A 26534-nucleotide genomic window follows, 5' to 3' on the forward strand; every position below is an offset into this window, starting at 1 on the left:
TTTATGTTGTCCTGGAGAGCTTGCAGAGCACTGGGGAAAGGCAGGCAGAGAATTCCCTGCTAGCACCTTTTCTGTGCCTGTTCACATTGCTTGGCAGAATCGCTTTTGTGCAGAAAACAGTAACACTTGTTCAGAACGAAAGAAAGCACAGAGCCCCAGATTCTATGTTGTCCTGGAGAGCTTGCAGAGCACTGGGGAAAGGCAGGCAGAGAATTCCCTGCTAGCACCTTCTCTGTGCCTGTTCACATTGCTTGGCAGAATCGCTTTTGTGCAGAAAACACTAACACTTGTTCAGAAGGAAAGAAAGCACAGAGCCCCAGATTTGCTGTTGTCCTGGAGAGCTTGCAGAGCACTGGGGAAAGGCAGGCAGAGAATTCCCTGCTAGCACCTTCTCTGTGCCTGTTCACATTGCTTCGCAGAATCGCTTTTGTGCAGAAAACAGTAACACTTGTTCAGAACGAAAGAAAGCACAGAGCCCCAGATTTGCTGTTGTCCTGGAGAGCTTGCAGAGCACTGGGGAAAGGCAGGCAGAGAATTCCCTGCTAGCACCTTCTCTGTGCCTGTTCACATTGCTTCGCAGAATCGCTTTTGTGCAGAAAACAGTAACACTTGTTCAGAACGAAAGAAAGCACAGAGCCCCAGATTCTATGTTGTCCTGGAGAGCTTGCAGAGCACTGGGGAAAGGCAGGCAGAGAATTCCCTGCTAGCACCTTCTCTGTGCCTGGGAAACAGAAGTGTTCACATTGCTTCGCAGAATCGCTTTTGTGCAGAAAACACTAACACTTGTTCAGAACGAAAGAAAGCACAGAGCCACAGATTCTATGTTGTCCTGGAGAGCTTGCAGAGCACTGGGGAAAGGCAGGCAGAGAATTCCCTGCTAGCACCTTCTCTGTACCTGTTCACATTGCTTGGCAGAATCGCTTTTGTGCAGAAAACACTAACACTTGTTCAGATCGAAAGAAAGCACAGAGCCCCAGAATTTATGTTGTCCTGGAGAGCTTGCAGAGCACTGGGGAAAGGCAGGCAGAGAATTCCCTGCTAGCACCTTCTCTGTGCCTGTTCACATTGCTTCGCAGAATCGCTTTTGTGCAGAAAACACTAACACTTGTTCAGAACGAAAGAAAGCACAGAGCCCCAGATTTGCTGTTGTCCTGGAGAGCTTGCAGAGCACTGGGGAAAGGCAGGCAGAGAATTCCCTGCTAGCACCTTCTCTGTGCCTGTTCACATTGCTTGGCAGAATCGCTTTTGTGCAGAAAACAGTAACACTTGTTCAGAAGGAAAGAAAGCACAGAGCCCCAGATTCTATGTTGTCCTGGAGAGCTTGCAGAGCACTGGGGAAAGGCAGGCAGAGAATTCCCTGCTAGCACCTTCTCTGTGCCTGTTCACATTGCTTGGCAGAATCGCTTTTGTGCAGAAAACACTAACACTTGTTCAGAACGAAAGAAAGCACAGAGCCCCAGATTTTATGTTGTCCTGGAGAGCTTGCAGAGCACTGGGGAAAGGCAGGCAGAGAATTCCCTGCTAGCACCTTCTCTGTACCTGTTCACATTGCTTCGCAGAATCGCTTTTGTGCAGAAAATACTAACACTTGTTCAGAACGAAAGAAAGCACAGAGCCCCAGATTTTCTGTTGTCCTGGAGAGCTTGCAGAGCACTGGGGAAAGCCAGGCAGAGAATTCCCTGCTAGCACCTTCTCTGTGCCTGGGAAGCAGAAGTGTTCACATTGCTTCGCAGAATCGCTTTTGTGCAGAAAACAGTCACACTTGTTCAGAAGGAAAGAAAGCACAGAGCCCGAGATTTGCTGTTGTCCTGGAGAGCTTGCAGAGCACTGGGGAAAGGCAGGCAGTGAATTCCCTGCTAGCACCTTCTCTGTGCCTGGGAAGCAGAAGTGTTCACATTGCTTGGCAGAATCGCTTTTGTGCAGAAAACACTAACACTTGTTCAGAAGGAAAGAAAGCACAGAGCCCCAGATTTGATGTTGTCCTGGAGAGCTTGCAGAGCACTGGGGAAAGGCAGGCAGAGAATTCCCTGCTAGCACCTTCTCTGTACCTGTTCCCATTGCTTCGCAGAATCGCTTTTGTGCAGAAAACAGTAACACTTCTTCAGAAGGAAAGAAAGCACAGAGCCCCAGATTTTATGTTGTCCTGGAGAGCTTGCAGAGCACTGGGGAAATGCAGGCAGAGAATTCCCTGCTAGCACCTTTTCTGTGCCTGTTCACATTGCTTGGCAGAATCGCTTTTGTGCAGAAAACAGTAACACTTGTTCAGAACGAAAGAAAGCACAGAGCCCCAGATTTTATGTTGTCCTGGAGAGCTTGCAGAGCACTGGGGAAAGGCAGGCAGAGAATTCCCTGCTAGCACCTTCTCTGTGCCTGTTCACATTGCTTGGCAGAATCGCTTTTGTGCAGAAAACACTAACACTTGTTCAGAAGGAAAGAAAGCACAGAGCCCCAGATTTGCTGTTGTCCTGGAGAGCTTGCAGAGCACTGGGGAAAGGCAGGCAGAGAATTCCCTGCTAGCACCTTCTCTGTGCCTGTTCACATTGCTTCGCAGAATCGCTTTTGTGCAGAAAACAGTAACACTTGTTCAGAACGAAAGAAAGCACAGAGCCCCAGATTTGCTGTTGTCCTGGAGAGCTTGCAGAGCACTGGGGAAAGGCAGGCAGAGAATTCCCTGCTAGCACCTTCTCTGTGCCTGTTCACATTGCTTCGCAGAATCGCTTTTGTGCAGAAACAGTAACACTTGTTCAGAACGAAAGAAAGCACAGAGCCCCAGATTCTATGTTGTCCTGGAGAGCTTGCAGAGCACTGGGGAAAGGCAGGCAGAGAATTCCCTGCTAGCACCTTCTCTGTGCCTGGGAAACAGAAGTGTTCACATTGCTTCGCAGAATCGCTTTTGTGCAGAAAACACTAACACTTGTTCAGAACGAAAGAAAGCACAGAGCCCCAGATTCTATGTTGTCCTGGAGAGCTTGCAGAGCACTGGGGAAAGGCAGGCAGAGAATTCCCTGCTAGCACCTTCTCTGTACCTGTTCACATTGCTTGGCAGAATCGCTTTTGTGCAGAAAACACTAACACTTGTTCAGATCGAAAGAAAGCACAGAGCCCCAGAATTTATGTTGTCCTGGAGAGCTTGCAGAGCACTGTGGAAAGGCAGGCAGAGAATTCCCTGCTAGCACCTTCTCTGTGCCTGTTCACATTGCTTCGCAGAATCGCTTTTGTGCAGAAAACACTAACACTTGTTCAGAACGAAAGAAAGCACAGAGCCCCAGATTTTATGTTGTCCTGGAGAGCTTGCAGAGCACTGGGGAAAGGCAGGCAGAGAATTCCCTGCTAGCACCTTCTCTGTGCCTGTTCACATTGCTTCGCAGAATCGCTTTTGTGCAGAAAACACTAACACTTGTTCAGAAGGAAAGAAAGCACAGAGCCCCAGATTTGCTGTTGTCCTGGAGAGCTTGCAGAGCACTGGGGAAAGGCAGGCAGAGAATTCCCTGCTAGCACCTTCTCTGTGCCTGTTCACATTGCTTGGCAGAATCGCTTTTGTGCAGAAAACACTAACACTTGTTCAGAACGAAAGAAAGCACAGAGCCCCAGATTTTATGTTGTCCTGGAGAGCTTGCAGAGCACTGGGGAAAGGCAGGCAGAGAATTCCCTGCTAGCACCTTCTCTGTACCTGTTCACATTGCTTCGCAGAATCGCTTTTGTGCAGAAAATACTAACACTTGTTCAGAACGAAAGAAAGCACAGAGCCCCAGATTTTCTGTTGTCCTGGAGAGCTTGCAGAGCACTGGGGAAAGGCAGGCAGAGAATTCCCTGCTAGCACCTTCTCTGTGCCTGGGAAGCAGAAGTGTTCACATTGCTTCGCAGAATCGCTTTTGTGCAGAAAACAGTAACACTTGTTCAGAAGGAAAGAAAGCACAGAGCCCCAGATTTGCTGTTGTCCTGGAGAGCTTGCAGAGCACTGGGGAAAGGCAGGCAGTGAATTCCCTGCTAGCACCTTCTCTGTACCTGTTCACATTGCTTCGCAGAATCGCTTTTGTGCAGAAAACACTAACACTTGTTCAGAAGGAAAGAAAGCACAGAGCCCCAGATTTTATGTTGTCCTGGAGAGCTTGCAGAGCACTGGGGAAATGCAGGCAGAGAATTCCCTGCTAGCACCTTTTCTGTGCCTGTTCACATTGCTTCGCAGAATCGCTTTTGTGCAGAAAACAGTAACGCTTGTTCAGAACGAAAGAAAGCACAGAGCCCCAGATTCTATGTTGTCCTGGAGAGCTTGCAGAGCACTGGGGAAAGGCAGGCAGAGAATTCCCTGCTAGCACCTTCTCTGTGCCTGTTCACATTGCTTCGCAGAATCGCTTTTGTGCAGAAACAGTAACACTTGTTCAGAACGAAAGAAAGCACAGAGCCCCAGATTCTATGTTGTCCTGGAGAGCTTGCAGAGCACTGGGGAAAGGCAGGCAGAGAATTCCCTGCTAGCACCTTCTCTGTGCCTGGGAAGCAGAAGTGTTCACATTGCTTCGCAGAATCGCTTTTGTGCAGAAAACACTAACACTTGTTCAGAACGAAAGAAAGCACAGAGCCCCAGATTCTATGTTGTCCTGGAGAGCTTGCAGAGCACTGGGGAAAGGCAGGCAGAGAATTCCCTGCTAGCACCTTCTCTGTACCTGTTCACATTGCTTGGCAGAATCGCTTTTGTGCAGAAAACAGTAACACTTGTTCAGAAGGAAAGAAAGCACAGAGCCCCAGAATTTATGTTGTCCTGGAGAGCTTGCAGAGCACTGGGGAAAGGCAGGCAGAGAATTCCCTGCTAGCACCTTCTCTGTGCCTGTTCACATTGCTTCGCAGAATCGCTTTTGTGCAGAAAACACTAACACTTGTTCAGAACGAAAGAAAGCACAGAGCCCCAGATTTTATGTTGTCCTGGAGAGCTTGCAGAGCACTGGGGAAAGGCAGGCAGAGAATTCCCTGCTAGCACCTTCTCTGTACCTGTTCACATTGCTTCGCAGAATCGCTTTTGTGCAGAAAATACTAACACTTGTTCAGAACGAAAGAAAGCACAGAGCCCCAGATTTTCTGTTGTCCTGGAGAGCTTGCAGAGCACTGGGGAAAGGCAGGCAGAGAATTCCCTGCTAGCACCTTCTCTGTGCCTGTTCACATTGCTTCGCAGAATCGCTTTTGTGCAGAAAACAGTAACACTTGTTCAGAACGAAAGAAAGCACAGAGCCCCAGATTTTCTGTTGTCCTGGAGAGCTTGCAGAGCACTGGGGAAAGGCAGGCAGAGAATTCCCTGCTAGCACCTTCTCTGTGCCTGTTCACATTGCTTGGCAGAATCGCTTTTGTGCAGAAAACACTAACACTTGTTCAGAACGAAAGAAAGCACAGAGCCGCAGATTCTATGTTGTCCTGGAGAGCTTGCAGAGCACTGGGGAAAGGCAGGCAGAGAATTCCCTGCTAGCACCTTCTCTGTGCCTGTTCACATTGCTTGGCAGAATCGCTTTTGTGCAGAAACAGTAACACTTGTTCAGAACGAAAGAAAGCACAGAGCCCCAGATTCTATGTTGTCCTGGAGAGCTTGCAGAGCACTGGGGAAAGGCAGGCAGAGAATTCCCTGCTAGCACCTTCTCTGTGCCTGGGAAGCAGAAGTGTTCACATTGCTTGGCAGAATCGCTTTTGTGCAGAAAACACTAACACTTGTTCAGAACGAAAGAAAGCACAGAGCCCCAGATTCTATGTTGTCCTGGAGAGCTTGCAGAGCACTGGGGAAAGGCAGGCAGAGAATTCCCTGCTAGCACCTTCTCTGTACCTGTTCACATTGCTTGGCAGAATCGCTTTTGTGCAGAAAACAGTAACACTTGTTCAGAAGGAAAGAAAGCACAGAGCCCCAGATTTTATGTTGTCCTGGAGAGCTTGCAGAGCACTGGGGAAAGGCAGGCAGAGAATTCCCTGCTAGCACCTTCTCTGTACCTGTTCACATTGCTTCGCAGAATCGCTTTTGTGCAGAAAACACTAACACTTGTTCAGAAGGAAAGAAAGCACAGAGCCCCAGATTCTATGTTGTCCTGGAGAGCTTGCAGAGCACTGGGGAAATGCAGGCAGAGAATTCCCTGCTAGCACCTTCTCTGTGCCTGTTCACATTGCTTCGCAGAATCGCTTTTGTGCAGAAAACACTAACACTTCTTCAGAAGGAAAGAAAGCACAGAGCCCGAGATTTGCTGTTGTCCTGGAGAGCTTGCAGAGCACTGGGGAAAGCCAGGCAGAGAATTCCCTGCTAGCACCTTCTCTGTGCCTGGGAAGCAGAAGTGTTCACATTGCTTGGCAGAATCGCTTTTGTGCAGAAAACACTAACACTTGTTCAGAACGAAAGAAAGCACAGAGCCCCAGATTCTATGTTGTCCTGGAGAGCTTGCAGAGCACTGGGGAAAGGCAGGCAGAGAATTCCCTGCTAGCACCTTCTCTGTGCCTGGGAAGCAGAAGTGTTCACATTGCTTGGCAGAATCGCTTTTGTGCAGAAAACACTAACACTTGTTCAGAACGAAAGAAAGCACAGAGCCCCAGATTTGCTGTTGTCCTGGAGAGCTTGCAGAGCACTGGGGAAAGGCAGGCAGAGAATTCCCTGCTAGCACCTTCTCTGTGCCTGTTCACATTGCTTCGCAGAATCGCTTTTGTGCAGAAAACAGTAACACTTGTTCAGAAGGAAAGAAAGCACAGAGCCCCAGATTCTATGTTGTCCTGGAGAGCTTGCAGAGCACTGGGGAAAGGCAGGCAGAGAATTCCCTGCTAGCACCTTCTCTGTGCCTGGGAAGCAGAAGTGTTCACATTGCTTGGCAGAATCGCTTTTGTGCAGAAAACACTAACACTTGTTCAGAACGAAAGAAAGCACAGAGCCCCAGATTCTATGTTGTCCTGGAGAGCTTGCAGAGCACTGGGGAAAGGCAGGCAGAGAATTCCCTGCTAGCACCTTCTCTGTGCCTGTTCACATTGCTTGGCAGAATCGCTTTTGTGCAGAAAACACTAACACTTGTTCAGAACGAAAGAAAGCACAGAGCCCCAGATTCTATGTTGTCCTGGAGAGATTGCAGAGCACTGGGGAAAGGCAGGCAGAGAATTCCCTGCTAGCACCTTCTCTGTGCCTGGGAAGCAGAAGTGTTCACATTGCTTGGCAGAATCGCTTTTGTGCAGAAAACACTAACACTTGTTCAGAACGAAAGAAAGCACAGAGTCCCAGATTCTATGTTGTCCTGGAGAGCTTGCAGAGCACTGGGGAAAGGCAGGCAGAGAATTCCCTGCTAGCACCTTCTCTGTACCTGTTCACATTGCTTGGCAGAATCGCTTTTGTGCAGAAAACAGTAACACTTGTTCAGAAGGAAAGAAAGCACAGAGCCCCAGAATTTATGTTGTCCTGGAGAGCTTGCAGAGCACTGGGGAAAGGCAGGCAGAGAATTCCCTGCTAGCACCTTCTCTGTGCCTGTTCACATTGCTTCGCAGAATCGCTTTTGTGCAGAAAACAGTAACACTTGTTCAGAAGGAAAGAAAGCACAGAGCCCCAGATTTGCTGTTGTCCTGGAGAGCTTGCAGAGCACTGGGGAAATGCAGGCAGAGAATTCCCTGCTAGCACCTTTTCTGTGCCTGTTCACATTGCTTCGCAGAATCGCTTTTGTGCAGAAAACACTAACACTTGTTCAGAACGAAAGAAAGCACAGAGCCCCAGATTCTATGTTGTCCTGGAGAGCTTGCAGAGCACTGGGGAAAGGCAGGCAGAGAATTCCCTGCTAGCACCTTTTCTGTGCCTGTTCACATTGCTTCGCAGAATCGCTTTTGTGCAGAAAACAGTAACACTTCTTCAGAAGGAAAGAAAGCACAGAGCCCGAGATTTGCTGTTGTCCTGGAGAGCTTGCAGAGCACTGGGGAAAGGCAGGCAGAGAATTCCCTGCTAGCACCTTCTCTGTGCCTGGGAAGCAGAAGTGTTCACATTGCTTCGCAGAATCGCTTTTGTGCAGAAAACACTAACACTTGTTCAGAACGAAAGAAAGCACAGAGCCCCAGATTCTATGTTGTCCTGGAGAGCTTGCAGAGCACTGGGGAAAGGCAGGCAGAGAATTCCCTGCTAGCACCTTCTCTGTGCCTGGGAAGCAGAAGTGTTCACATTGCTTGGCAGAATCGCTTTTGTGCAGAAAGCAGTAACACTTGTTCAGAAGGAAAGAAAGCACAGAGCCCCAGATTTGCTGTTGTCCTGGAGAGCTTGCAGAGCACTGGGGAAAGGCAGGCAGAGAATTCCCTGCTAGCACCTTCTCTGTACCTGTTCACATTGCTTCGCAGAATCGCTTTTGTGCAGAAAACAGTCACACTTGTTCAGAACGAAAGAAAGCACAGAGCCCCAGATTTGCTGTTGTCCTGGAGAGCTTGCAGAGCACTGGGGAAAGGCAGGCAGAGAATTCCCTGCTAGCACCTTCTCTGTGCCTGTTCACATTGCTTCGCAGAATCGCTTTTGTGCAGAAAACAGTAACACTTGTTCAGAACGAAAGAAAGCACAGAGCCCCAGATTCTATGTTGTCCTGGAGAGCTTGCAGAGCACTGGGGAAAGGCAGGCAGAGAATTCCCTGCTAGCACCTTCTCTGTGCCTGGGAAGCAGAAGTGTTCACATTGCTTGGCAGAATCGCTTTTGTGCAGAAAACACTAACACTTGTTCAGAACGAAAGAAAGCACAGAGCCCCAGATTTTATATTGTCCTGGAGAGCTTGCAGAGCACTGGGGAAAGGCAGGCAGAGAATTCCCTGCTAGCACCTTTTCTGTGCCTGTTCCCATTGCTTCGCAGAATCGCTTTTGTGCAGAAACAGTAACACTTGTTCAGAACGAAAGAAAGCACAGAGCCCCAGATTTGCTGTTGTCCTGGAGAGCTTGCAGAGCACTGGGGAAAGGCAGGCAGAGAATTCCCTGCTAGCACCTTCTCTGTGCCTGTTCACATTGCTTGGCAGAATCGCTTTTGTGCAGAAAACACTAACACTTGTTCAGAACGAAAGAAAGCACAGAGCCCCAGATTTTATGTTGTCCTGGAGAGCTTGCAGAGCACTGGGGAAAGGCAGGCAGAGAATTCCCTGCTAGCACCTTCTCTGTACCTGTTCACATTGCTTCGCAGAATCGCTTTTGTGCAGAAAATACTAACACTTGTTCAGAACGAAAGAAAGCACAGAGCCCCAGATTTTCTGTTGTCCTGGAGAGCTTGCAGAGCACTGGGGAAAGCCAGGCAGAGAATTCCCTGCTAGCACCTTCTCTGTGCCTGGGAAGCAGAAGTGTTCACATTGCTTCGCAGAATCGCTTTTGTGCAGAAAACAGTAACACTGGTTCAGAAGGAAAGAAAGCACAGAGCCCCAGATTTGCTGTTGTCCTGGAGAGCTTGCAGAGCACTGGGGAAAGGCAGGCAGTGAATTCCCTGCTAGCACCTTCTCTGTGCCTGTTCACATTGCTTCGCAGAATCGCTTTTGTGCAGAAAACAGTAACACTTGTTCAGAAGGAAAGAAAGCACAGAGCCCCAGATTTGCTGTTGTCCTGGAGAGCTTGCAGAGCACTGGGGAAATGCAGGCAGAGAATTCCCTACTAGCACCTTTTCTGTGCCTGTTCACATTGCTTCGCAGAATCGCTTTTGTGCAGAAAACACTAACACTTGTTCAGAAGGAAAGAAAGCACAGAGCCCCAGATTCTATGTTGTCCTGGAGAGCTTGCAGAGCACTGGGGAAATGCAGGCAGAGAATTCCCTGCTAGCACCTTTTCTGTGCCTGTTCACATTGCTTCGCAGAATCGCTTTTGTGCAGAAAACAGTAACACTTGTTCAGAAGGAAAGAAAGCACAGAGCCCCAGATTTGCTGTTGTCCTGGAGAGCTTGCAGAGCACTGGGGAAAGGCAGGCAGAGAATTCCCTGCTAGCACCTTTTCTGTGCCTGTTCACATTGCTTCGCAGAATCGCTTTTGTGCAGAAAACAGGAACACTTGTTCAGAACGAAAGAAAGCACAGAGCCCCAGATTTTATGTTGTCCTGGAGAGCTTGCAGAGCACTGGGGAAAGGCAGGCAGAGAATTCCCTGCTAGCACCTTCTCTGTGCCTGGGAAGCAGAAGTGTTCACATTGCTTGGCAGAATCGCTTTTGTGCAGAAAACAGTAACACTTGTTCAGAACGAAGGAAAGCACAGAGCCCCAGATTCTATGTTGTCCTGGAGAGCTTGCAGAGCACTGGGGAAAGGCAGGCAGAGAATTCCCTGCTAGCACCTTCTCTGTGCCTGTTCACATTGCTTGGCAGAATCGCTTTTGTGCAGAAAACACTAACACTTGTTCAGAACGAAAGAAAGCACAGAGCCCCAGATTTTATGTTGTCCTGGAGAGCTTGCAGAGCACTGGGGAAAGGCAGGCAGAGAATTCCCTGCTAGCACCTTCTCTGTGCCTGTTCACATTGCTTCGCAGAATCGCTTTTGTGCAGAAAACACTAACACTTGTTCAGAACGAAAGAAAGCACAGAGCCACAGATTTGCTGTTGTCCTGGAGAGCTTGCAGAGCACTGGGGAAAGGCAGGCAGAGAATTCCCTGCTAGCACCTTCTCTGTGCCTGTTCACATTGCTTGGCAGAATCGCTTTTGTGCAGAAAACACTAACACTTGTTCAGAACGAAAGAAAGCACAGAGCCCCAGATTCTATGTTGTCCTGGAGAGCTTGCAGAGCACTGGGGAAAGGCAGGCAGAGAATTCCCTGCTAGCACCTTCTCTGTGCCTGGGAAGCAGAAGTGTTCACATTGCTTGGCAGAATCGCTTTTGTGCAGAAAACACTAACACTTGTTCAGAACGAAAGAAAGCACAGAGCCACAGATTCTATGTTGTCCTGGAGAGCTTGCAGAGCACTGGGGAAAGGCAGGCAGAGAATTCCCTGCTAGCACCTTCTCTGTGCCTGGGAAGCAGAAGTGTTCACATTGCTTCGCAGAATCGCTTTTGTGCAGAAAACAGTAACACTTGTTCAGAACGAAAGAAAGCACAGAGCCCCAGATTTGCTGTTGTCCTGGAGAGCTTGCAGAGCACTGGGGAAAGCCAGGCAGAGAATTCCCTGCTAGCACCTTCTCTGTGCCTGGGAAGCAGAAGTGTTCACATTGCTTCGCAGAATCGCTTTTGTGCAGAAAACAGTAACACTTGTTCAGAACGAAAGAAAGCACAGAGCCCCAGATTTGCTGTTGTCCTGGAGAGCTTGCAGAGCACTGGGGAAAGGCAGGCAGTGAATTCCCTGCTAGCACCTTCTCTGTGCCTGGGAAGCAGAAGTGTTCACATTGCTTGGCAGAATCGCTTTTGTGCAGAAAACAGTAACACTTGTTCAGAACGAAAGAAAGCACAGAGCCCCAGATTTTATGTTGTCCTGGAGAGCTTGCAGAGCACTGGGGAAATGCAGGCAGAGAATTCCCTGCTAGCACCTTTTCTGTGCCTGTTCACATTGCTTGGCAGAATCGCTTTTGTGCAGAAAACAGTAACACTTGTTCAGAAGGAAAGAAAGCACAGAGCCCCAGATTTTATGTTGTCCTGGAGAGCTTGCAGAGCACTGGGGAAAGGCAGGCAGAGAATTCCCTGCTAGCACCTTCTCTGTGCCTGGGAAGCAGAAGTGTTCACATTGCTTCGCAGAATCGCTTTTGTGCAGAAAACACTAACACTTGTTCAGAACGAAAGAAAGCACAGAGCCCCAGATTTGCTGTTGTCCTGGAGAGCTTGCAGAGCACTGGGGAAAGGCAGGCAGAGAATTCCCTGCTAGCACCTTCTCTGTACCTGTTCACATTGCTTCGCAGAATCGCTTTTGTGCAGGAAACAGTAACACTTGTTCAGAACGAAAGAAAGCACAGAGCCCCAGATTTGCTGTTGTGCTGGAGAGCTTGCAGAGCACTGGGGAAAGGCAGGCAGAGAATTCCCTGCTAGCACCTTCTCTGTGCCTGTTCACATTGCTTGGCAGAATCGCTTTTGTGCAGAAAACAGTAACACTTGTTCAGAACGAAAGAAAGCACAGAGCCCCAGATTTGCTGTTGTCCTGGAGAGCTTGCAGAGCACTGGGGAAATGCAGGCAGAGAATTCCCTGCTAGCACCTTTTCTGTGCCTGTTCACATTGCTTCGCAGAATCGCTTTTGTGCAGAAAACACTAACACTTGTTCAGAACGAAAGAAAGCACAGAGCCCCAGATTCTATGTTGTCCTGGAGAGCTTGCAGAGCACTGGGGAAAGGCAGGCAGAGAATTCCCTGCTAGCACCTTCTCTGTGCCTGTTCACATTGCTTCGCAGAATCGCTTTTGTGCAGAAACAGTAACACTTGTTCAGAAGGAAAGAAAGCACAGAGCCCCAGATTCTATGTTGTCCTGGAGAGCTTGCAGAGCACTGGGGAAAGGCAGGCAGAGAATTCCCTGCTAGCACCTTCTCTGTGCCTGGGAAGCAGAAGTGTTCACATTGCTTCGCAGAATCGCTTTTGTGCAGAAAACACTAACACTTGTTCAGAACGAAAGAAAGTACAGAGCCCCAGATTTGCTGTTGTCCTGGAGAGCTTGCAGAGCACTGGGGAAAGGCAGGCAGAGAATTCCCTGCTAGCACCTTCTCTGTGCCTGTTCACATTGCTTGGCAGAATCGCTTTTGTGCAGAAAACAGTAACACTTGTTCAGAACGAAAGAAAGCACAGAGCCCCAGATTTTATGTTGTCCTGGAGAGCTTGCAGAGCACTGGGGAAAGGCAGGCAGAGAATTCCCTGCTAGCACCTTCTCTGTGCCTGTTCACATTGCTTCGCAGAATCGCTTTTGTGCAGAAAACACTAACACTTGTTCAGAACGAAAGAAAGCACAGAGCCCCAGATTCTATGTTGTCCTGGAGAGATTGCAGAGCACTGGGGAAAGGCAGGCAGAGAATTCCCTGCTAGCACCTTCTCTGTGCCTGGGAAGCAGAAGTGTTCACATTGCTTGGCAGAATCGCTTTTGTGCAGAAAACACTAACACTTGTTCAGAACGAAAGAAAGCACAGAGCCCCAGATTCTATGTTGTCCTGGAGAGCTTGCAGAGCACTGGGGAAAGGCAGGCAGAGAATTCCCTGCTAGCACCTTCTCTGTACCTGTTCACATTGCTTGGCAGAATCGCTTTTGTGCAGAAAACAGTAACACTTCTTCAGAAGGAAAGAAAGCACAGAGCCCGAGATTTGCTGTTGTCCTGGAGAGCTTGCAGAGCACTGGGGAAAGGCAGGCAGAGAATTCCCTGCTAGCACCTTCTCTGTGCCTGGGAAGCAGAAGTGTTCACATTGCTTGGCAGAATCGCTTTTGTGCAGAAAACACTAACACTTGTTCAGAACGAAAGAAAGCACAGAGCCCCAGAATTTATGTTGTCCTGGAGAGCTTGCAGAGCACTGGGGAAAGGCAGGCAGAGAATTCCCTGCTAGCACCTTCTCTGTGCCTGTTCACATTGCTTCGCAGAATCGCTTTTGTGCAGAAAACAGTAACACTTGTTCAGAAGGAAAGAAAGCACAGAGCCCAGATTTGCTGTTGTCCTGGAGAGCTTGCAGAGCACTGGGGAAATGCAGGCAGAGAATTCCCTGCTAGCACCTTTTCTGTGCCTGTTCACATTGCTTGGCAGAATCGCTTTTGTGCAGAAAACACTAACACTTCTTCAGAAGGAAAGAAAGCACAGAGCCCGAGATTTGCTGTTGTCCTGGAGAGCTTGCAGAGCACTGGGGAAAGGCAGGCAGAGAATTCCCTGCTAGCACCTTCTCTGTGCCTGGGAAGCAGAAGTGTTCACATTGCTTGGCAGAATCGCTTTTGTGCAGAAAACACTAACACTTGTTCAGAACGAAAGAAAGCACAGAGCCCCAGATTTGCTGTTGTCCTGGAGAGCTTGCAGAGCACTGGGGAAAGGCTGCAGAGAATTCCCTGCTAGCACCTTCTCTGTACCTGTTCACATTGCTTCGCAGAATCGCTTTTGTGCAGAAAACACTAACACTTGTTCAGAACGAAAGAAAGCACAGAGCCCCAGATTTGCTGTTGTCCTGGAGAGCTTGCAGAGCACTGGGGAAAGGCAGGCAGAGAATTCCCTGCTAGCACCTTCTCTGTGCCTGTTCACATTGCTTCGCAGAATCGCTTTTGTGCAGAAAACAGTAACACTTGTTCAGAAGGAAAGAAAGCACAGAGCCCCAGATTCTATGTTGTCCTGGAGAGCTTGCAGAGCACTGGGGAAAGGCAGGCAGAGAATTCCCTGCTAGCACCTTCTCTGTGCCTGTTCACATTGCTTGGCAGAATCGCTTTTGTGCAGAAAACACTAACACTTGTTCAGAACGAAAGAAAGCACAGAGCCCAAGATTTGCTGTTGTCCTGGAGAGCTTGCAGAGCACTGGGGAAAGGCAGGCAGAGAATTCCCTGCTAGCACCTTCTCTGTGCCTGGGAAGCAGAAGTGTTCACATTGCTTGGCAGAATCGCTTTTGTGCAGAAAACACTAACACTTGTTCAGAACGAAAGAAAGCACAGAGCCCCAGATTCTATGTTGTCCTGGAGAGATTGCAGAGCACTGGGGAAAGGCAGGCAGAGAATTCCCTGCTAGCACCTTCTCTGTGCCTGGGAAGCAGAAGTGTTCACATTGCTTGGCAGAATCGCTTTTGTGCAGAAAACACTAACACTTGTTCAGAACGAAAGAAAGCACAGAGCCCCAGATTCTATGTTGTCCTGGAGAGCTTGCAGAGCACTGGGGAAAGGCAGGCAGAGAATTCCCTGCTAGCACCTTCTCTGTGCCTGGGAAGCAGAAGTGTTCACATTGCTTGGCAGAATCGCTTTTGTGCAGAAAACAGTAACACTTGTTCAGAACGAAGGAAAGCACAGAGCCCCAGATTCTATGTTGTCCTGGAGAGCTTGCAGAGCACTGGGGAAAGGCAGGCAGAGAATTCCCTGCTAGCACCTTCTCTGTGCCTGTTCACATTGCTTGGCAGAATCGCTTTTGTGCAGAAAACACTAACACTTGTTCAGAACGAAAGAAAGCACAGAGCCCCAGATTTGATGTTGTCCTGGAGAGCTTGCAGAGCACTGGGGAAAGGCAGGCAGAGAATTCCCTGCTAGCACCTTCTCTGTGCCTGTTCACATTGCTTGGCAGAATCGCTTTTGTGCAGAAAACACTAACACTTGTTCAGAACGAAAGAAAGCACAGAGCCACAGATTTGCTGTTGTCCTGGAGAGCTTGCAGAGCACTGGGGAAAGGCAGGCAGAGAATTCCCTGCTAGCACCTTCTCTGTGCCTGTTCACATTGCTTGGCAGAATCGCTTTTGTGCAGAAAACACTAACACTTGTTCAGAACGAAAGAAAGCACAGAGCCCCAGATTCTATGTTGTCCTGGAGAGCTTGCAGAGCACTGGGGAAAGGCAGGCAGAGAATTCCCTGCTAGCACCTTCTCTGTGCCTGGGAAGCAGAAGTGTTCACATTGCTTGGCAGAATCGCTTTTGTGCAGAAAACACTAACACTTGTTCAGAACGAAAGAAAGCACAGAGCCCCAGATTCTATGTTGTCCTGGAGAGCTTGCAGAGCACTGGGGAAATGCAGGCAGAGAATTCCCTGCTAGCACCTTCTCTGTACCTGTTCACATTGCTTGGCAGAATCGCTTTTGTGCAGAAAACACTAACACTTGTTCAGAAGGAAAGAAAGCACAGAGCCCCAGAATTTATGTTGTCCTGGAGAGCTTGCAGAGCACTGGGGAAAGGCAGGCAGAGAATTCCCTGCTAGCACCTTCTCTGTGCCTGTTCACATTGCTTCGCAGAATCGCTTTTGTGCAGAAAACACTAACACTTGTTCAGAACGAAAGAAAGCACAGAGCCCCAGATTTTATGTTGTCCTGGAGAGCTTGCAGAGCACTGGGGAAAGGCAGGCAGAGAATTCCCTGCTAGCACCTTCTCTGTGCCTGTTCACATTGCTTCGCAGAATCGCTTTTGTGCAGAAAACACTAACACTTGTTCAGAAGGAAAGAAAGCACAGAGCCCCAGATTCTATGTTGTCCTGGAGAGCTTGCAGAGCACTGGGGAAAGGCAGGCAGAGAATTCCCTGCTAGCACATTCTCTGTGCCTGTTCACATTGCTTCGCAGAATCGCTTTTGTGCAGAAAATACTAACACTTGTTCAGAACGAAAGAAAGCACAGAGCCCCAGATTTTCTGTTGTCCTGGAGAGCTTGCAGAGCACTGGGGAAAGCCAGGCAGAGAATTCCCTGCTAGCACCTTCTCTGTGCCTGGGAAGCAGAAGTGTTCACATTGCTTCGCAGAATCGCTTTTGTGCAGAAAACAGTAACACTTGTTCAGAAGGAAAGAAAGCACAGAGCCCCAGATTTGCTGTTGTCCTGGAGAGCTTGCAGAGCACTGGGGAAAGGCAGGCAGTGAATTCCCTGCTAGCACCTTCTCTGTGCCTGGGAAGCAGAAGTGTTCACATTGCTTGGCAGAATCGCTTTTGTGCAGAAAACAGTAACACTTGTTCAGAACGAAAGAAAGCACAGAGCCCCAGATTTGCTGTTGTCCTGGAGAGCTTGCAGAGCACTGGGGAAAGGCAGGCAGAGAATTCCCTGCTAGCACCTTCTCTGTACCTGTTCACATTGCTTCGCAGAATCGCTTTTGTGCAGAAAACAGTAACACTTCTTCAGAAGGAAAGAAAGCACAGAGCCCCAGATTTTATGTTGTCCTGGAGAGCTTGCAGAGCACTGGGGAAATGCAGGCAGAGAATTCCCTGCTAGCACCTTTTCTGTGCCTGTTCACATTGCTTGGCAGAATCGCTTTTGTGCAGAAAACAGTAACACTTGTTCAGAAGGAAAGAAAGCACAGAGCCCCAGATTTTATGTTGTCCTGGAGAGCTTGCAGAGCACTGGGGAAAGGCAGGCAGAGAATTCCCTGCTAGCACCTTCTCTGTGCCTGGGAAGCAGAAGTGTTCACATTGCTTCGCAGAATCGCTTTTGTGCAGAAAACACTAACACTTGTTCAGAACGAAAGAAAGCACAGAGCCCCAGATTTGCTGTTGTCCTGGAGAGCTTGCAGAGCACTGGGGAAAGGCAGGCAGAGAATTCCCTGCTAGCACCTTCTCTGTACCTGTTGACATTGCTTCGCAGAATCGCTTTTGTGCAGGAAACAGTAACACTTGTTCAGAACGAAAGAAAGCACAGAGCCCCAGATTTGCTGTTGTGCTGGAGAGCTTGCAGAGCACTGGGGAAAGGCAGGCAGAGAATTCCCTGCTAGCACCTTCTCTGTGCCTGTTCACATTGCTTGGCAGAATCGCTTTTGTGCAGAAAACAGTAACACTTGTTCAGAACGAAAGAAAGCACAGAGCCCCAGATTTGCTGTTGTCCTGGAGAGCTTGCAGAGCACTGGGGAAATGCAGGCAGAGAATTCCCTGCTAGCACCTTTTCTGTGCCTGTTCACATTGCTTCGCAGAATCGCTTTTGTGCAGAAAACACTAACACTTGTTCAGAACGAAAGAAAGCACAGAGCCCCAGATTCTATGTTGTCCTGGAGAGCTTGCAGAGCACTGGGGAAAGGCAGGCAGAGAATTCCCTGCTAGCACCTTCTCTGTGCCTGTTCACATTGCTTCGCAGAATCGCTTTTGTGCAGAAACAGTAACACTTGTTCAGAAGGAAAGAAAGCACAGAGCCCCAGATTCTATGTTGTCCTGGAGAGCTTGCAGAGCACTGGGGAAAGGCAGGCAGAGAATTCCCTGCTAGCACCTTCTCTGTGCCTGGGAAGCAGAAGTGTTCACATTGCTTCGCAGAATCGCTTTTGTGCAGAAAACACTAACACTTGTTCAGAACGAAAGAAAGTACAGAGCCCCAGATTTGCTGTTGTCCTGGAGAGCTTGCAGAGCACTGGGGAAAGGCAGGCAGAGAATTCCCTGCTAGCACCTTCTCTGTGCCTGTTCACATTGCTTGGCAGAATCGCTTTTGTGCAGAAAACAGTAACACTTGTTCAGAACGAAAGAAAGCACAGAGCCCCAGATTTTATGTTGTCCTGGAGAGCTTGCAGAGCACTGGGGAAAGGCAGGCAGAGAATTCCCTGCTAGCACCTTCTCTGTGCCTGTTCACATTGCTTCGCAGAATCGCTTTTGTGCAGAAAACACTAACACTTGTTCAGAACGAAAGAAAGCACAGAGCCCCAGATTCTATGTTGTCCTGGAGAGATTGCAGAGCACTGGGGAAAGGCAGGCAGAGAATTCCCTGCTAGCACCTTCTCTGTGCCTGGGAAGCAGAAGTGTTCACATTGCTTGGCAGAATCGCTTTTGTGCAGAAAACACTAACACTTGTTCAGAACGAAAGAAAGCACAGAGCCCCAGATTCTATGTTGTCCTGGAGAGCTTGCAGAGCACTGGGGAAAGGCAGGCAGAGAATTCCCTGCTAGCACCTTCTCTGTACCTGTTCACATTGCTTGGCAGAATCGCTTTTGTGCAGAAAACAGTAACACTTCTTCAGAAGGAAAGAAAGCACAGAGCCCGAGATTTGCTGTTGTCCTGGAGAGCTTGCAGAGCACTGGGGAAAGGCAGGCAGAGAATTCCCTGCTAGCACCTTCTCTGTGCCTGGGAAGCAGAAGTGTTCACATTGCTTGGCAGAATCGCTTTTGTGCAGAAAACACTAACACTTGTTCAGAACGAAAGAAAGCACAGAGCCCCAGAATTTATGTTGTCCTGGAGAGCTTGCAGAGCACTGGGGAAAGGCAGGCAGAGAATTCCCTGCTAGCACCTTCTCTGTGCCTGTTCACATTGCTTCGCAGAATCGCTTTTGTGCAGAAAACAGTAACACTTGTTCAGAAGGAAAGAAAGCACAGAGCCCAGATTTGCTGTTGTCCTGGAGAGCTTGCAGAGCACTGGGGAAATGCAGGCAGAGAATTCCCTGCTAGCACCTTTTCTGTGCCTGTTCACATTGCTTGGCAGAATCGCTTTTGTGCAGAAAACACTAACACTTCTTCAGAAGGAAAGAAAGCACAGAGCCCGAGATTTGCTGTTGTCCTGGAGAGCTTGCAGAGCACTGGGGAAAGGCAGGCAGAGAATTCCCTGCTAGCACCTTCTCTGTGCCTGGGAAGCAGAAGTGTTCACATTGCTTGGCAGAATCGCTTTTGTGCAGAAAACACTAACACTTGTTCAGAACGAAAGAAAGCACAGAGCCCCAGATTTGCTGTTGTCCTGGAGAGCTTGCAGAGCACTGGGGAAAGGCAGGCAGAGAATTCCCTGCTAGCACCTTCTCTGTACCTGTTCACATTGCTTCGCAGAATCGCTTTTGTGCAGAAAACACTAACACTTGTTCAGAACGAAAGAAAGCACAGAGCCACAGATTTGCTGTTGTCCTGGAGAGCTTGCAGAGCACTGGGGAAAGGCAGGCAGAGAATTCCCTGCTAGCACCTTCTCTGTGCCTGTTCACATTGCTTCGCAGAATCGCTTTTGTGCAGAAAACAGTAACACTTGTTCAGAAGGAAAGAAAGCACAGAGCCCCAGATTCTATGTTGTCCTGGAGAGCTTGCAGAGCACTGGGGAAAGGCAGGCAGAGAATTCCCTGCTAGCACCTTCTCTGTGCCTGTTCACATTGCTTGGCAGAATCGCTTTTGTGCAGAAAACACTAACACTTGTTCAGAACGAAAGAAAGCACAGAGCCCAAGATTTGCTGTTGTCCTGGAGAGCTTGCAGAGCACTGGGGAAAGGCAGGCAGAGAATTCCCTGCTAGCACCTTCTCTGTGCCTGGGAAGCAGAAGTGTTCACATTGCTTGGCAGAATCGCTTTTGTGCAGAAAACACTAACACTTGTTCAGAACGAAAGAAAGCACAGAGCCCCAGATTCTATGTTGTCCTGGAGAGCTTGCAGAGCACTGGGGAAAGGCAGGCAGAGAATTCCCTGCTAGCACCTTCTCTGTGCCTGTTCACATTGCTTCGCAGAATCGCTTTTGTGCAGAAAACACTAACACTTGTTCAGAAGGAAAGAAAGCACAGAGCCCCAGATTCTATGTTGTCCTGGAGAGCTTGCAGAGCACTGGGGAAAGGCAGGCAGAGAATTCCCTGCTAGCACATTCTCTGTGCCTGTTCACATTGCTTCGCAGAATCGCTTTTGTGCAGAAAATACTAACACTTGTTCAGAACGAAAGAAAGCACAGAGCCCCAGATTTTCTGTTGTCCTGGAGAGCTTGCAGAGCACTGGGGAAAGCCAGGCAGAGAATTCCCTGCTAGCACCTTCTCTGTGCCTGGGAAGCAGAAGTGTTCACATTGCTTCGCAGAATCGCTTTTGTGCAGAAAACAGTAACACTTGTTCAGAAGGAAAGAAAGCACAGAGCCCCAGATTTGCTGTTGTCCTGGAGAGCTTGCAGAGCACTGGGGAAAGGCAGGCAGTGAATTCCCTGCTAGCACCTTCTCTGTGCCTGGGAAGCAGAAGTGTTCACATTGCTTGGCAGAATCGCTTTTGTGCAGAAAACAGTAACACTTGTTCAGAACGAAAGAAAGCACAGAGCCCCAGATTTGCTGTTGTCCTGGAGAGCTTGCAGAGCACTGGGGAAAGGCAGGCAGAGAATTCCCTGCTAGCACCTTCTCTGTACCTGTTCACATTGCTTCGCAGAATCGCTTTTGTGCAGAAAACAGTAACACTTCTTCAGAAGGAAAGAAAGCACAGAGCCCCAGATTTTATGTTGTCCTGGAGAGCTTGCAGAGCACTGGGGAAATGCAGGCAGAGAATTCCCTGCTAGCACCTTTTCTGTGCCTGTTCACATTGCTTGGCAGAATCGCTTTTGTGCAGAAAACAGTAACACTTGTTCAGAAGGAAAGAAAGCACAGAGCCCCAGATTTTATGTTGTCCTGGAGAGCTTGCAGAGCACTGGGGAAAGGCAGGCAGAGAATTCCCTGCTAGCACCTTCTCTGTGCCTGGGAAGCAGAAGTGTTCACATTGCTTCGCAGAATCGCTTTTGTGCAGAAAACACTAACACTTGTTCAGAACGAAAGAAAGCACAGAGCCCCAGATTTGCTGTTGTCCTGGAGAGCTTGCAGAGCACTGGGGAAAGGCAGGCAGAGAATTCCCTGCTAGCACCTTCTCTGTACCTGTTCACATTGCTTCGCAGAATCGCTTTTGTGCAGGAAACAGTAACACTTGTTCAGAACGAAAGAAAGCACAGAGCCCCAGATTTGCTGTTGTGCTGGAGAGCTTGCAGAGCACTGGGGAAAGGCAGGCAGAGAATTCCCTGCTAGCACCTTCTCTGTGCCTGTTCACATTGCTTGGCAGAATCGCTTTTGTGCAGAAAACAGTAACACTTGTTCAGAACGAAAGAAAGCACAGAGCCCCAGATTTGCTGTTGTCCTGGAGAGCTTGCAGAGCACTGGGGAAATGCAGGCAGAGAATTCCCTGCTAGCACCTTTTCTGTGCCTGTTCACATTGCTTCGCAGAATCGCTTTTGTGCAGAAAACACTAACACTTGTTCAGAACGAAAGAAAGCACAGAGCCCCAGATTCTATGTTGTCCTGGAGAGCTTGCAGAGCACTGGGGAAAGGCAGGCAGAGAATTCCCTGCTAGCACCTTCTCTGTGCCTGTTCACATTGCTTCGCAGAATCGCTTTTGTGCAGAAACAGTAACACTTGTTCAGAAGGAAAGAAAGCACAGAGCCCCAGATTCTATGTTGTCCTGGAGAGCTTGCAGAGCACTGGGGAAAGGCAGGCAGAGAATTCCCTGCTAGCACCTTCTCTGTGCCTGGGAAGCAGAAGTGTTCACATTGCTTCGCAGAATCGCTTTTGTGCAGAAAACACTAACACTTGTTCAGAACGAAAGAAAGTACAGAGCCCCAGATTTGCTGTTGTCCTGGAGAGCTTGCAGAGCACTGGGGAAAGGCAGGCAGAGAATTCCCTGCTAGCACCTTCTCTGTGCCTGTTCACATTGCTTGGCAGAATCGCTTTTGTGCAGAAAACAGTAACACTTGTTCAGAACGAAAGAAAGCACAGAGCCCCAGATTTTATGTTGTCCTGGAGAGCTTGCAGAGCACTGGGGAAAGGCAGGCAGAGAATTCCCTGCTAGCACCTTCTCTGTGCCTGTTCACATTGCTTCGCAGAATCGCTTTTGTGCAGAAAACACTAACACTTGTTCAGAACGAAAGAAAGCACAGAGCCCCAGATTCTATGTTGTCCTGGAGAGATTGCAGAGCACTGGGGAAAGGCAGGCAGAGAATTCCCTGCTAGCACCTTCTCTGTGCCTGGGAAGCAGAAGTGTTCACATTGCTTGGCAGAATCGCTTTTGTGCAGAAAACACTAACACTTGTTCAGAACGAAAGAAAGCACAGAGCCCCAGATTCTATGTTGTCCTGGAGAGCTTGCAGAGCACTGGGGAAAGGCAGGCAGAGAATTCCCTGCTAGCACCTTCTCTGTACCTGTTCACATTGCTTGGCAGAATCGCTTTTGTGCAGAAAACAGTAACACTTCTTCAGAAGGAAAGAAAGCACAGAGCCCGAGATTTGCTGTTGTCCTGGAGAGCTTGCAGAGCACTGGGGAAAGGCAGGCAGAGAATTCCCTGCTAGCACCTTCTCTGTGCCTGGGAAGCAGAAGTGTTCACATTGCTTGGCAGAATCGCTTTTGTGCAGAAAACACTAACACTTGTTCAGAACGAAAGAAAGCACAGAGCCCCAGAATTTATGTTGTCCTGGAGAGCTTGCAGAGCACTGGGGAAAGGCAGGCAGAGAATTCCCTGCTAGCACCTTCTCTGTGCCTGTTCACATTGCTTCGCAGAATCGCTTTTGTGCAGAAAACAGTAACACTTGTTCAGAAGGAAAGAAAGCACAGAGCCCAGATTTGCTGTTGTCCTGGAGAGCTTGCAGAGCACTGGGGAAATGCAGGCAGAGAATTCCCTGCTAGCACCTTTTCTGTGCCTGTTCACATTGCTTGGCAGAATCGCTTTTGTGCAGAAAACACTAACACTTCTTCAGAAGGAAAGAAAGCACAGAGCCCGAGATTTGCTGTTGTCCTGGAGAGCTTGCAGAGCACTGGGGAAAGGCAGGCAGAGAATTCCCTGCTAGCACCTTCTCTGTGCCTGGGAAGCAGAAGTGTTCACATTGCTTGGCAGAATCGCTTTTGTGCAGAAAACACTAACACTTGTTCAGAACGAAAGAAAGCACAGAGCCCCAGATTTGCTGTTGTCCTGGAGAGCTTGCAGAGCACTGGGGAAAGGCAGGCAGAGAATTCCCTGCTAGCACCTTCTCTGTACCTGTTCACATTGCTTCGCAGAATCGCTTTTGTGCAGAAAACACTAACACTTGTTCAGAACGAAAGAAAGCACAGAGCCACAGATTTGCTGTTGTCCTGGAGAGCTTGCAGAGCACTGGGGAAAGGCAGGCAGAGAATTCCCTGCTAGCACCTTCTCTGTGCCTGTTCACATTGCTTCGCAGAATCGCTTTTGTGCAGAAAACAGTAACACTTGTTCAGAAGGAAAGAAAGCACAGAGCCCCAGATTCTATGTTGTCCTGGAGAGCTTGCAGAGCACTGGGGAAAGGCAGGCAGAGAATTCCCTGCTAGCACCTTCTCTGTGCCTGTTCACATTGCTTGGCAGAATCGCTTTTGTGCAGAAAACACTAACACTTGTTCAGAACGAAAGAAAGCACAGAGCCCAAGATTTGCTGTTGTCCTGGAGAGCTTGCAGAGCACTGGGGAAAGGCAGGCAGAGAATTCCCTGCTAGCACCTTCTCTGTGCCTGGGAAGCAGAAGTGTTCACATTGCTTGGCAGAATCGCTTTTGTGCAGAAAACACTAACACTTGTTCAGAACGAAAGAAAGCACAGAGCCCCAGATTCTATGTTGTCCTGGAGAGATTGCAGAGCACTGGGGAAAGGCAGGCAGAGAATTCCCTGCTAGCACCTTCTCTGTGCCTGGGAAGCAGAAGTGTTCACATTGCTTCGCAGAATCGCTTTTGTGCAGAAAACACTAACACTTGTTCAGAACGAAAGAAAGTACAGAGCCCCAGATTTGCTGTTGTCCTGGAGAGCTTGCAGAGCACTGGGGAAAGGCAGGCAGAGAATTCCCTGCTAGCACCTTCTCTGTGCCTGTTCACATTGCTTGGCAGAATCGCTTTTGTGCAGAAAACAGTAACACTTGTTCAGAACGAAAGAAAGCACAGAGCCCCAGATTTTATGTTGTCCTGGAGAGCTTGCAGAGCACTGGGGAAAGGCAGGCAGAGAATTCCCTGCTAGCACCTTCTCTGTGCCTGTTCACATTGCTTCGCAGAATCGCTTTTGTGCAGAAAACACTAACACTTGTTCAGAACGAAAGAAAGCACAGAGCCCCAGATTCTATGTTGTCCTGGAGAGATTGCAGAGCACTGGGGAAAGGCAGGCAGAGAATTCCCTGCTAGCACCTTCTCTGTGCCTGGGAAGCAGAAGTGTTCACATTGCTTGGCAGAATCGCTTTTGTGCAGAAAACACTAACACTTGTTCAGAACGAAAGAAAGCACAGAGCCCCAGATTCTATGTTGTCCTGGAGAGCTTGCAGAGCACTGGGGAAAGGCAGGCAGAGAATTCCCTGCTAGCACCTTCTCTGTACCTGTTCACATTGCTTGGCAGAATCGCTTTTGTGCAGAAAACAGTAACACTTCTTCAGAAGGAAAGAAAGCACAGAGCCCGAGATTTGCTGTTGTCCTGGAGAGCTTGCAGAGCACTGGGGAAAGGCAGGCAGAGAATTCCCTGCTAGCACCTTCTCTGTGCCTGGGAAGCAGAAGTGTTCACATTGCTTGGCAGAATCGCTTTTGTGCAGAAAACACTAACACTTGTTCAGAACGAAAGAAAGCACAGAGCCCCAGAATTTATGTTGTCCTGGAGAGCTTGCAGAGCACTGGGGAAAGGCAGGCAGAGAATTCCCTGCTAGCACCTTCTCTGTGCCTGTTCACATTGCTTCGCAGAATCGCTTTTGTGCAGAAAACAGTAACACTTGTTCAGAAGGAAAGAAAGCACAGAGCCCAGATTTGCTGTTGTCCTGGAGAGCTTGCAGAGCACTGGGGAAATGCAGGCAGAGAATTCCCTGCTAGCACCTTTTCTGTGCCTGTTCACATTGCTTGGCAGAATCGCTTTTGTGCAGAAAACACTAACACTTCTTCAGAAGGAAAGAAAGCACAGAGCCCGAGATTTGCTGTTGTCCTGGAGAGCTTGCAGAGCACTGGGGAAAGGCAGGCAGAGAATTCCCTGCTAGCACCTTCTCTGTGCCTGGGAAGCAGAAGTGTTCACATTGCTTGGCAGAATCGCTTTTGTGCAGAAAACACTAACACTTGTTCAGAACGAAAGAAAGCACAGAGCCCCAGATTTGCTGTTGTCCTGGAGAGCTTGCAGAGCACTGGGGAAAGGCAGGCAGAGAATTCCCTGCTAGCACCTTCTCTGTACCTGTTCACATTGCTTCGCAGAATCGCTTTTGTGCAGAAAACACTAACACTTGTTCAGAACGAAAGAAAGCACAGAGCCCCAGATTTGCTGTTGTCCTGGAGAGCTTGCAGAGCACTGGGGAAAGGCAGGCAGAGAATTCCCTGCTAGCACCTTCTCTGTGCCTGTTCACATTGCTTCGCAGAATCGCTTTTGTGCAGAAAACAGTAACACTTGTTCAGAAGGAAAGAAAGCACAGAGCCCCAGATTCTATGTTGTCCTGGAGAGCTTGCAGAGCACTGGGGAAAGGCAGGCAGAGAATTCCCTGCTAGCACCTTCTCTGTGCCTGTTCACATTGCTTGGCAGAATCGCTTTTGTGCAGAAAACACTAACACTTGTTCAGAACGAAAGAAAGCACAGAGCCCAAGATTTGCTGTTGTCCTGGAGAGCTTGCAGAGCACTGGGGAAAGGCAGGCAGAGAATTCCCTGCTAGCACCTTCTCTGTGCCTGGGAAGCAGAAGTGTTCACATTGCTTGGCAGAATCGCTTTTGTGCAGAAAACACTAACACTTGTTCAGAACGAAAGAAAGCACAGAGCCCCAGATTCTATGTTGTCCTGGAGAGATTGCAGAGCACTGGGGAAAGGCAGGCAGAGAATTCCCTGCTAGCACCTTCTCTGTGCCTGGGAAGCAGAAGTGTTCACATTGCTTGGCAGAATCGCTTTTGTGCAGAAAACACTAACACTTGTTCAGAACGAAAGAAAGCACAGAGCCCCAGATTCTATGTTGTCCTGGAGAGCTTGCAGAGCACTGGGGAAAGGCAGGCAGAGAATTCCCTGCTAGCACCTTCTCTGTGCCTGGGAAGCAGAAGTGTTCACATTGCTTGGCAGAATCGCTTTTGTGCAGAAAACAGTAACACTTGTTCAGAACGAAGGAAAGCACAGAGCCCCAGATTCTATGTTGTCCTGGAGAGCTTGCAGAGCACTGGGGAAAGGCAGGCAGAGAATTCCCTGCTAGCACCTTCTCTGTGCCTGTTCACATTGCTTGGCAGAATCGCTTTTGTGCAGAAAACACTAACACTTGTTCAGAACGAAAGAAAGCACAGAGCCCCAGATTTTATGTTGTCCTGGAGAGCTTGCAGAGCACTGGGGAAAGGCAGGCAGAGAATTCCCTGCTAGCACCTTCTCTGTGCCTGTTCACATTGCTTCGCAGAATCGCTTTTGTG

The sequence above is a fragment of the Strix aluco genome, chromosome 20 (genome assembly GCF_031877795.1).
Source record: "Strix aluco isolate bStrAlu1 chromosome 20, bStrAlu1.hap1, whole genome shotgun sequence".
In the NCBI taxonomy this organism is placed as follows: domain Eukaryota; kingdom Metazoa; phylum Chordata; class Aves; order Strigiformes; family Strigidae; genus Strix; species Strix aluco.